This window comes from Nomascus leucogenys, chromosome 16, assembly GCF_006542625.1.
Source record: "Nomascus leucogenys isolate Asia chromosome 16, Asia_NLE_v1, whole genome shotgun sequence".
Lineage (NCBI taxonomy): Eukaryota > Metazoa > Chordata > Mammalia > Primates > Hylobatidae > Nomascus > Nomascus leucogenys.
The window spans coordinates 79,276,700-79,289,794 of NC_044396.1; the positions used below are offsets into that span (position 1 = coordinate 79,276,700).

The 13,095-nt window shown below is 39.1% G+C and overlaps 1 long non-coding RNA gene across 1 annotated transcript; it reads right to left on the reverse strand.

Annotated features, from left to right (window-relative positions):
• Nucleotides 1-581: 581 nt before the first annotated feature.
• LOC115830667 lies at nt 582-12,716 on the reverse strand. Its single transcript, XR_004026217.1, has 2 exons — nt 12,054-12,716; nt 582-2,909 (listed from the first exon to the last, which is right to left on the reverse strand). It is a non-coding gene; the product is annotated as an uncharacterized LOC115830667 (long non-coding RNA).
• Nucleotides 12,717-13,095: the final 379 nt, after the last annotated feature.

Here is a 13,095-nt window from a genome sequence, read left to right on the forward strand (position 1 = left end):
GGTAAACGCTCCAAAGTATTTGTTAAATGAATGAATAGATTAAAAGGTGGCATGTTTTGTACTAACCTTTTCAATGATAGTATAAAACCATTTGGTCATAATGCGGAAAGGGAAGTAGGGAGGAATTCCTTTAATCTGTATTTTATGCAGGTTCCAAGGGAGCGTGGTGGAGAGAAGGATGCAGATAGTCTGGGTGAGAGCTGGAGGCAGGAGTCAGCAGGAAGGACTGAGGCCGTTGGTGCTTGGGGAGTGAAGGCTCCTTTCTGCCCCGTCCTAGGCTGTCTAAGTTCCCCGCCCATTCCGTCTTGAGATCTACCTCAAACACAAATCCCTCAATTGACCACAGGGGGCGCCCTTTCTATGAATTTGGCGCTGATTGTTGTGAGCTGCCCAGCACAGTGAGGAAAACACAAAATTTGCAGATCAGGCATGTCCGGGCTCAGATTCCTACTCCAGCACCTGGTAGCCAAGGGACCCCAACTGTTAAATAGGCATGGTGATGCCTGCTTTCCAAGCCTATTGGGAAAGAGAGAGGGAAGTGGGGAGGAGTGGGAGAGAGAGAGAGACTGAGCAAGCATACCAAGACTTAATATAATTATATTTATATTAAAAGAAATCAATATCAGATGATTACAATTTGGTTGAATTAAGATACACAGTAGAATATGGAACTAATATGCAATATCACAAAGTATTCTGGAGAGCCTTCCTACAGAAAGAATTGTGGGTGGATGGGGAGTAGGCATTAGCTACTATGTGAGTGCACAGAATACTCAGCCTTCTTCCAGATGATGAGCTAAAGTTCAAAGATCAAGTCACATACACACCTTCTTTCTCATCCCAGGTCCTATTCTGCTTGAATTCAAATGGCCATCCACACCTTGCCTGAAATACTTGCAATAATTAAGATACGGCTTTCTCCCTGCTTAGGGTTTGGTCCATAATTCCCTTAAGTGGCCTCATTTCAATTAGGACTCACACATCCCTTCAACAGTAATTTTGTGTCAGGCTTGGTTAGCAACTCAAGGCTCAAGCATAAATGGGACAGAATTCTTTTCCTTTTGAAACTCACCAATATAGTTATTGTAACAACTAGCTGCATTGTTTTTTTTTTTTTCCCCCTCAATTCTAAGCACTACGCAAAGGCTTTAAAGCAGTGGTCCCAAGCCTTTTTGGCACCAGGGACCAGTTTTGTGGAAGACAATTTTGTGAAAAGACAAAATGTAGAAGACCATGGACCGGGATGGTTTGGGGATGATTCAAGCACATAACATTTGTTGTGCACTGTGTTTCTATTATTATTACATTGTATTATATAATGAAATAATTATACAACTCACCATAATGTAGAATCAGTGGAAGCCCTGAGCTTGTTTCCTGCAACTAGACACTCCCATCTAGGGGTGATGGGAGACCGTGACAGGTCATTAGGCATTAGATTCTCATAAAGAGCGCGCAACCTAGATCCCTCGCATGCACAGTTCACGACAGGGTTTGTGCTGCTATGAGAATTTAATGCCACCACTGATCTGACAAGAGGTGGAGCTCAGGCAGTAATGTGAGCAATGGGGAGTAGCTGTAAATACTGCTGATCTCACTCACCCACTGCTCACCTCCTGCTGTGTGGCCCAGTTCAGAACAGGCCACAAACTTGTACCTGTCTGTGTCCCCAGGGTTGGGGACCACTGCCTTAAAGGCCTTCATCTCATTTAGTTTTCATCAAAATTTTGTGTGGTAGGTACTCTCATTAGACCCATTTTATGGGTAAGGAACTGAGAATGTAAAATTGGTTATATAACTTGCCTAAAATAAGTCAAGTCTCTCATGAGAGGGCCAGGATTCAAGTTCAAGTAGTCGGACTCCAAAATCTCAAAGCACTTTTGTAGTAGGAAAGAGAAATGAATGGAATGGCATAGAGTCATCCAAATGACTGCAGTAGAAAGGGAGCATTTCCCGTGTGCAGTGTTATTTTCTCAGGGCTTTGAAATATAAATAGGAGCACGCAGTTTAAAAAGAGAAGAGAAGGCATTCTAGGCAGAAAGGCCAGTGCTTACACAGAATCTCAGAATTGTAACAGTTCCTATTACACCCTGGCAGTGTGATGCGAAGGCTATTGTCAAGCACCCTCCTGCCTCCCAGTGGGGTTGAGAAGGAGTGAAGGGACACTGGCAGAAGTGAAGCTGGGAAGTTTGCACTTGCTAGTCGGGACTTGCATAGCCATCTTCTCAGTGCCAAAGAGGACCTCAGTCTCTGTGTGCACTTTGTTTTTTTTTGTTGTTGTTGTTGATTTGTGGCCCAGGCTAGAGTGCAGTGGTGTGATCTCTGCTTACTGCAACCTCCATCTCCCAGGTTCAAGGGATTCTCCTGCTTCAGCCTCCCAAGTAGCTTGGATTACAGGCGCCCACCACCACAGCTGGATAATTTTTATACTTTTAGTAGAGGCGGAGTTTCACCACGTTGGCCAGGCTGGTCTGTGTGTGCTTTGGATTTGAGACAATCTGATGATTTAGAGTTGAAAATGGGAGTAGATTGGGTGATTCTCTAGTTATCACATTTAGTCAAATCAGATCCGTGCATCCAAAATTATAAGGCAAGTTTTCCTGTGTGGCTCAGTAACGTCCTTAAAGAAATAGTTCTGATGTCCATCCAGTGTTTTTTCAGAAAGAGCATCAGGGTTGACAATAGCTGTGATGCTCCAGACAGAGCTGCGGATAATAGTGTGTAAGGTTCAGGGCAGTGGTTGAGGGGCTGTGGGAGGGTGGGGAGGGAAGATGGATGACCTTTCTCAACCATCCGTATTTGACTGGAATATTGTGTGACTTGTGAAATAGAATTAAAGATATGATCTTCTTAGTGGTCTTCTCACAGTTTTCAAGGGATTTTAGGAGAAAACTGTTAGCCATACAGAGCTGTGGACAAGAAAATCACCTATCAGAACATATTTATCTAGAAAAGGAAAATTTAAACAGCCAAATAGAAGAGTTATTAGCTTTCTTTTTCCTTCTCTCTAAGAAGGTTATTTAGAATCAGCTTTCTTACTCACTACATCCTGTACTTAGAAATGAATAACCTGCACATGGCACTTTCAAAAAATCACCTTTGCATTCTGAACCTAGCTGGGAAATTATGACAACAATGAAGAGATATGTGGGCGTCCTCACATTTTGTGTCTTAAAATGTCCAGCTCTCAGGGTGAAATATTTTCCCCCATGAAATCCCCATTGAAAACAGAAACCAGAACTATGATCTAAAAGAAAAATATCTATTTGAATATTTCTACTTGTGAACTGACATTTTTAGCTATTTTAGTACTTTTTTTTGGTGACTGAAGCATAGCAAATAGAGTTTTGTTTCCTTCCCACAGATACCAGATTTCTTCGAACAGTACATAGAACGGTGCACATTACAGGGCATTTACCACACAAAAAAACAAAGGCACTGGAGGAAATAAGGGTTGGGGGAGAGGGAGGAAATGGTAGGTACCATCTTACATGGGGATATAGTTCTCACAGATCACCAGGTAGCTTCATGTGATCTGCGTGAGTTTCCTAAGGGAGAGAGGGGCTCTCCTTTTGTTCACGTTGGCTGCATCCCTGCATTTCATTAATTCTGAAAGGCAAGTGAGCACGACCCTGACTGCTGAAATCTGATCAGATGTTATTGATGAATCATGGAATTCCAGAGTTAGGAGCTGGAAAGAAGGTCAGGAGGACATCTGAGTCAGTCTCTGACTAGTAGCAGGTGATGGGTTATGATGTCAGTCTTGGAACCAGACAACTAAGGCCCAAAGGTGTTCAGGCATCCTCTTCTGGTCCAAAGGTCAGCTCCAGGGACCAGGCTGCAGGTCTCTGACAGCAGAGGATAATTCTCTTTCTATATCACACATGCCACCTCAACTAACCAGCATGAACATAAAATCTGCATTGTAGCCAAGCCTATAGCTGTGGAAAACACAGAGTTCCTTCTTCCCACACCCACTTTTGAAGAGGTTACTATAAATGTGTGGCAGATCATCACCCCTGGGGCTTAGCTTTGGGATTTCCTAAATCTCAGAGAAACGTAAGCACAACGGCCCCACTTTGCATACCTGAACTCAAAACTGAACAAAATCATACTGGGTGTTTTGTTTTCATTTGCAGCCAGATATTTTTAAATAGCCTTTTCTTATGCAATATAAAAATAATACATACCCATTAAGAAAATAAAAGATAAATATAACAACGCTTTTTCAAAAATATCATTCTGCAATTACAAAATTGGCACACAGCGTGGGTCAGCAAACTTTTTCTCTAAAGAGCTAGATGGCAGATATTTTGGACTTTGAGGACTTAGGGTATCTATTGCACATATTCAATTCTGCTGCTGTAATGCAAAAACAACCATAAACAATACATAAAGAATGAGTGTGGCCATGTTCCAATTATTTACAAAAACAGGTGGCAGGACAGATTTGGCCTGTGGGCCATAGTTTACCAGCACCTGGCATATAGAATTGAGAATGTTTTTCCTATGTTTATCACATCAGATATCCAACTGTGTATACTGTTCTTTTCACTTCATGTTGTACCAAAAATACTTTCTTGGATTATTGAATAATCTTTACATAGTATTTTGCACAAAATGGTTGTTTATTATCCCATTTTATGAATGAAGCAATATTTGCATGACCGTTGACATTTAGATGTTTTCCAGTTTTCTTGCTCTTTTACATATTCTGATAAACATCAGTATACCTTAGATTTTTGTCTTCATTTCAGGTTATTTCCATAGGGTATATTTTGGGATGTTGAATTAAAAAAAATATACTCTTAGAAAAAAACTGGTAATTCTTCAACTCAAAAGGCTTCACCCATTTTCTCCTAGAGCTGTGGATGAAATTGCTCATTTCTCTCTAACCAGACCAACACAGAATATTAGACTTTGTAAAGCATTGCTTATTTGATAACAAGGATGTCTCAGGCAAGTGAAGAATTGAGCAAACATGATGCTCAGGTCACTAAGCCTCCTCATCCTTTAGTCAGTAGGCCAGATGACCCTCCTCACTCCACTCCCAGCCCCCAACCCCACCCATGGCCCCAGACAGAGGGCAGAGAATGGAACCTATTATCTTTCTGAATGTTCCTTCCCTCTTCCTGTCCACCTCACATCTGGATGGAATACAAATCCCCTGACTTCCTGTTTCTCTCCCTACAATAGGTCCCGAATGTCAATTTCAAATTAACCCTTTTTTTGCTTTTTGCTTCTCTCACTTCAACCCCAAACTCTCTTTTTTTTTGAGACAGGGTTTCACTCTGTTACCCAAGCTGGAGTGCAGTGGTGTCATTACGGCTCACTGCAACCTTGATCTCTCAGGCTCAAGCAATCATCTTGCCTCAGCCTCCCAAGTATCCGGGACTAAAGGCTTGTACCAACAAGCCCTGCTAATTTTTTATATTTTTGTAGAGACGGGGTCTCACTGTGTTACCCAGGCTTGTCTGGAACTCCTGGGCTCAAGCAATCCTCCCTCTTCAGCCTCCCAAAGTGCTGGGATTACAGGTGTGAGCCACCACACCCAACACAAACTCTTTATTGTGGTATTTTCTCAAAATGAGTTTCATTGAGCTTTGCCTATTTAAAACTCTCCATTTGGCCACTCTTTGTTAATTTCTTTCACTAAGGCAGGCAGTTCACAGGAGTATGTGAAGAGGCCCCGTGAGCAATAGGGAGTAGTGAGGTGTGTGGTACAGAGAGTCAAATGCAAACACTTTCAACAATGTTCCCAGAAAAAAAGATAGGTCTATTGATTAGATCAGGCCTATAAGGTCTTTCATTTGTGATCCTGGTTCTAGATAATTCACTTCTACCTTTTATCGTTCACTAGCCAGGCACACAAAACCTTCACAACCTGCCCTGCCCAACGTTACACTGCTTCCTTCCTCCACACCCCACAGCGCACCCCCCGACTGCATGGGTAACCCATAACCAGCTAAACTGAACTATTCCAACACACATTTCAGCCTGTCTAGTCTTCTGTTCATGATGATCCCTTCTTCCTCAAATACTCATTCCTCTTCTATGGTTTTTATCAATAAAGGCTCAAAATCACTACTCTGATACTATCTGTCTTTCAAATGTCCAACTACTGGGGCATATCAGTCTTCTAACAAATATTTATTGGGCATCTAGTATATGCCACTACCTGTGCTGGGCACTGGGAATACAGCTGGAGCAAGACAGACCCTGCCATTCTCATGCAACTTACAATGTAGCTTCTGCATATTGATCTTTCTATTACCTGGAAGCCAGGGGCTCCCCACTCCCAGACTGGGAGCCCCCTGAGGACAAGGGTGGAGTTCCATTCATCACTAAGCCCGATGCCAGGCACAGGGTAGGTGCTAAGAGGATGTTTATGAAATGACTACATGCTGTGTTGCTAACAGGAAGCAGGGACATCCTTGAGGACAAGATAGTGTCTGATTCACTTCTGTATCCCCCACAAGCAGCTAGCACAGAACCTGGCACCATAAATCCTAAGTCAATAAGCATGGGAGGAAATGAGTGACTGGCTTTAGTTTACCCCTTTACTCCTTTCCCTATAATATCGCCAAAGAAAACAAAATCCTGCAAAAAAGCAACCAGCAGATGGTGGGAAAACTGGTTTCTAAACCTGAATATCACTATAAATGAGAAATACTCTTTTATTTTTGGGAAAATATGAGTTTTGCATCTTATTAAGATTGATGTGTTTTAGCTATAATTAATAATCATCATCATTGCTGATGGCTGGTTCACATATTCACCACTTGTTGGCCAAGGGAGCTTGGGTGAGGGAGTGATCTCCTCTGAGCCTCAGTTTTCTTTTGTATAAGATGGAGATATGAAAGTATATCTATCTAGAGTGTTGAAGGATAAGTTAATTAAATGAGATAAAGTATGTTTTAGTGCTAGTACTAACACATACCCCTACTATGTTTTACTAGGGGTATGTTTTACTCCTAGTACAGAGTAGGTATTTAAGAAGTTGTAGATTTTTCTCCTTCTCATTATTATTCCAATAATCTAGTGTGACAGCAAAAATTAAGCTTCTATTTTAATAAAAGTGTCTCCTATTTTTTCTCCAATCAAAATCACAGATTCTTATTTTAGGGGAATCATGTCTATTGGTTGACCCCAGAGAATTCTGAATTATCTCAGTGTGCAGTACGATGTCATATTAAGGAACTATAGGGCAGTGGTTGAGAGGGTTAATGAGTCAGTGTTAAGTGTGTCTGTATTAAATTCATTCATTTATTCAACACATATTTATGGAGGACTGATCATGTGCTAGACAATATACTGGATGTGGGATACAGTGGAAATCAAATCTTTGCCCTCATGAAGTTGACAGTCTTCTACTGACAGAAGACATTCAAGCAATACATATATACAATTTATACTGCATTTATATTATATGAAGTGAGAATGAGAGTGATGGAGGAACATCAAAAAGGGAAGAGGCAAGGGTATGCTGTGGGAGAGATTGAATCTCTGTTTTTAAACTCATAAGATGCATGGCCATAGGAAGGATGACCTCCACAGTTTGTAAAATGCAGTGCAAAATGAAAATGTAGCACCTACTGTTCAAAATTTTGAGTTGATGACTGCAGAAAATTGAACCAGGCATAGGTCCTTTTAAGCACATGCAGGACCTTTGCAATCCCACAGAGCAGACACCGGTGAAGCTGATCCTGAACTTGAGCAAGTTGTTGATTTTTCTCAGCCTCAGTTTTTAATTGGGAAAGGACTTGGAAATATTGAAACATGTGATAAGAGAAAATGAATCTAAAGCTTTTCCCTCTAGGTACAGTGTTAGACAGTACAAAGGGCATTTTTACCTCCAACACATCTTTCATGAAGAGTTTTTTATCCAGGTTTCATGGATCCCTACAGTAAATAGGTTTGCCCAAGTTCTAACAAGATTCTGGAATCTCATATGTGGGTGTGTATGTGTGTATGTATGTATGTATGTTTGTGGGGTATGTGGGTGTCTGTGTTTTTCCTCTGGAAAGCACCATAGTCTCTGCCACATTTTTAAAAAGGTACATAACCCTTTCAACAGGAACCATTTACTTTAAACGGAATCAGAAATCTCACTATAAAAAAGCAATAATATTAATTTCTACTGTGTGTATCTCTTACCGTTTATTCCATGTTCACAATTCATCTCATTTTCATTCAAGACAACCAACTGGGCTAGTTAGAGCCGAGATTTGAGCCCAGTTTTTCTCACTGACTCTAAAACCCATCCATGCTCCTAAACCTCCTCACCATTGGAGGGCATTGCTGTTTACCCTTTTAGTTTCAGCTGTACTATCAAAAGCAGCAAACCAAGGGCAGGGACCACAGCTTGACCTTAAACTATTCAACTGCACTTAATTACCCATTGTAGTGGAAGCACATAAATACAGGATGTCCCCTCACTCTGCCATTCTGCTTTGCATCATTATCAAAAAGACAAAGGTAATTCATGTCTAATTACTCACTCACCGCAAGGTCAGAATATTTATTTTTATCATACTTGTGATTTTTAGGATTAGTGATATCAGTATTTATTCATGGCTAACCTAAATCAAACATCCTGTTGGTATCTATAAAGAGCCATATAGTTATTGTCGCAGGTATGCTGAGTCACAAAGCAAATACAAAGTTTATGAGTTGACAGGGAAAAGGCTGCAGGGAGGTAGAGATAAGTGTGCCTGGGTAATCACAAGTGTCTTGCGAAATATACACATTGTTTATTTATATTGTCCATTTATCAAGCTCAATGGGGGCTTGGGAAACTGAAAATAACCAAAATAGGAAAAATTATTAGTATTACTTTTTAAATTTGCTGCTGGCTCTGACTTTTTGGTTCAATTTATTAAATACTTATTTTAGAAATTATTCTCTGTTTTTAGTGGAATAGAGCTTTGACCAGCTTGAGAAAGATGAGAAGTAGAAGAGAAGGGGAAATAAATGAGGCTTATGTGACTGGGATTAATTTACTCAGAGATCTGGAGTAGCAATAACTTGTGTCTTTCCAAAACCCCCGCAGTCAATTAATGAGATCAATTTAAAGTGGCGGTATTGAAAGGGAAAACCCAAACACTTGGATATAGCAGTATGTAATTGACCTATTCCTTTTTCCATTCAGATTCAGTCAGTCAAATATATCTTATTGACTTTGACTACTGTCATCATAACTGTGTTAGCTAATTGTCTGAAGTTTTCATTCATTCTCTGTCTTTGCAGATGTCACTGCTATTCAATCTGTATTTCCTTGCTCTGTCTCGCTCTCTATCTGCACTAACAGGATATACACATGTGTGTGTACACATTTTTTTTTCTTAATCTATCCCGTTGTTCCTCTTGATGTCCTTGGACAGATCAGCAGTCTGAAAATCAGGCTTCTGATAGAGTCTTACTAGAAGTAACTACCTGTGAAACTTGGGCAAGTATTTGACCTCTCACTGCCTCCATCTATGAAAGGAAGATGTGAAAACAAATGGTTTTGTGGGTCCTCTCCCACTTATTCACTCTATATTTCTATAATTTTCTATCTAGTTTCCATGGAGCACAAGGTCATTAGTAATATGCCCCATGACTCTCCTTAGATTAATCAGACAAGCCAAAATTGGGGGAGATGTGAACAAAGTCTTAGAGTCTAGTTGATAGTAAGAATATGAAATGAATATGACTCACTGATGTGATATAGTCTTCAAAAAACTAAATTTGGTGTTTGAATGTGTAGAAATATATTAGGTTTTAGAACATAAAATTTCTATTTTGGTAGATGAAAAATGTTGAACAAAGGCAATTTCATAAGGTTCATAGTCTGTAGAATGAGATGGAAGCGGAAAAACCTCACTTTGCTCTGTTCTACTCTACTTAGCTCATACTTTAAGTAATCATTCAGTTCTTGATGCCATACAAACAAAGAGGTAGTGGACAAAAAGAGACACACATATTCAGTAGATAGCAACCCAGCTGGGAGGGGACTTTAAGGCATGTCTGGTTAATGGGGAAAAAAATAAAGAGGCTCTTTAACTTGGAGGTGTTAGCAGTCTTTTAGTCTTTAAAAGATAGGTGCAAAAGTCAAAATTTTTCTGTGTGTGTGTATATATATATATATGTATATGTACATATATTTAATGCAATATGTGACTAAGTAGTTCATATAAGTGAGAGTAGTAATAGTGACTAAGAAGTTCAGGAAAGATTCAGATCCGTGTAAGGAGGAACTTTTTGAATGGAGCTGTCCAAAATTTAAATGTGCCATGTCAGCTGCTTGCAGTGTGCCATTGCCAGGGATGTTTAAGTTCAACTCAAGCAGCACCAGGTGGTAGGTCTAGGACACTGGCTATCTACCTGGGGTGAGTTTGTCTCCCAGGGGACATTCGATAATCCTTGAAAATATGTTTGATTGTCACAATTTTGGGGGTTGGTGGGAGGGTGCTATTGGCATCTAATGAATAGAAGTCTGAGATGTTTCTAAACATCCAGCAATGCACAGAACAGCGCCCTCACTATAAAGAATTACCCAAGCCAAAATGTGCCAAGGTTGAGAAATCCTAGTCTAAACAGTTTGATACAGATGTTTAATTCCTAACATCCCTGCAGCCCGGAGAAAAAACTGAAATTGATCTATCAGAACAATGGTTATGTAGGCAATTGTTTATAATGACATTTAAAAAAGAATGTTAATGACACTCAGACATGTAAATTTTAAAACATGTAACATGAAACATAAAAAAGAATACATCTCTATTTTATAAATATATTGAAATATTGAGTGGTTAATTTTGATCAGTGAGGTTATTCATCTTTTTGTTTTTCTTTTTTCTCAGTTTTCCAAGTAGCTATAATTTACCAGTCCTGCTTTTACATTCAGAAGAAGAAAAAAAGAATCTAAGTTGAATTTTTAAAACCTGATATGTCCCTGAGGACAGAATGGCACATGGTAATAAGAATAACCATAATAGTAACTTCAATTTAGCTAGCAGCATACGAGGAGACAGGCCCACTCATTCACTCCCAGTCAGAATGTAAATTGTTATAACCCCTTTGGAAGATAATTTGGCAATATGACTGCAGAACCTCAAAAATATTCATATGCTATGACCCAGTCATTCCAATTTTGGGAAGCTAGCCTAAGGAAATAGTCAAAAATAGGCACAAAGATGTTCGTTTAAGCATGATTTATAGTAGTCAAAAATTGGATTTATAATGGCTACAAATTGGAAACAGTCTTAATTACTAGAAATAGGTGAATGGTTAACTAAATTATAATAAATCCTTATGATGTAACGCATAGCCATTGAAAACAATATTTACAGTTACTGATAATGGGGGAAGAAATTTAAGATGCACAAATAACTATAAAAAATAAGAGTCCCAAATAAATAAAAAGGATAACCCCCAAAGTGTAAGTATACAAAGAAACCATGATGTTTGAAAGTGTATGTGTTAAAGTGTTAACAGAAAGTAAAGATCTTTAGGATATGAGATACCAGTGTTTTAAAAAATTTTTTTTCTTTATATTTTTATGAACTTTTCTAATTGTATACAGTGAAAAACATAAATTGTATAACCAGACAAAAACTTTAATAATATTTGTCAAATGCCAAATCTGAGTCCAAAGCCATTGTCCATTTTAAGAAAATCATCTGATTTAACATCACAACGACTTTTCAAGAGACCATCATGCCCATTTCACAGAAAAAAAAATTTGGCCTAATATTCCTCAGTCTCCATGTTTTAACTTAGATGTTGTTTTCTCCAGGAGGCCCTCCTTGACCTTCCAATTCTGGTCAATTACTCTTTCTATGAGGTCTCATTACTTTACTGATTTTATATATATATATATATATACACACACACACACATATATACACACACATATACACACATATATATACACATACATATATACACATATATATACACACATATATATACACACACACATATATATATCTTGTGCCTAGCAAGTGTATGACACAAAATTTCCATAAATTGAATGAATGAATGAATTAATAAAGAAATGAATAACTTACCCAACCTGGTAAGTGGCAGGGCTGGCCAGGTCAGTGCAACTTCAAAGTCAAGGTTGTCACTGAATGCTCCAGGTGGATTGCAGAGAAGACCAAAGTTCATGTCTCGGAACCTTTCCCAATGTACAGGGCTTATTGTTGGGACAGAGTAGTGCCTGGCCTAGAAGTTAAACATTCATCCAGCTAGCTATTAAGGCTTGAATGCCTTCAAAGAACAGCATGGATTTTTCTGTGAATCGTGAGCGTTTTCGCAATGCTTAACACGGCAGCTGGTAATGATTATTGCTCCTGTTTCCCCTGAATTTCATGTTCGTTTACTTAACAGGGCATTGCTAATCTAGAAGAAGGGAGTGGGTGAAGAATCCCATTTGTAAAGAGGATAACAGGTTAATGAAAAGAAGCAGAGGTATGTGTAGGTGATAGTGTTTCTACAAGGCTCAGTTCGATTGGTATGATTTAAAGGCAAGCCTTGGCTGGCTGGTCATAATAAGGGCCACATTATGGAGGGGATTTACGTGGCAATTACCATGGTCCTTCCTAGTGGGATACAATGTTTTAGGGCTCCCTGGATACTTAAGATTAATGTCTGAATCAGTAGTGTTATTGTTGCAAGATCTTAGTGTGATGGGAGCCATTTGAGGCACGAATTTTTATCCCTTATCAGAACGTAAAATATCTCATAGTCTGCAAGAACACCAATGACTATGGCCTGAAGTTGCCCTAAAATAGTTTAAGCATCCTGTTGATTGTTTTTTTTTTTTTTTCCTTTTCCTTGGCAACCAGAATGCATAAATGAGTCTAGAGCTACTTTTGTTCATCCAGGTAATATGATTGAAATGGGAATTATACATGTTCAATCATGTAGAGAAGAGGGACTAAAAATCACAGACCTATAGCAAATTAAATGATTATAGAGAATCTACCATGTAAATGACTGCAATTAAGGACTTCTTCATGTACCCTGGGTCATATTCACAGCATCTGGGGCAAACTCACCATGGTTTTTCCCTTAATGTATTTATTAAGAATGATGATCCTGAACTTC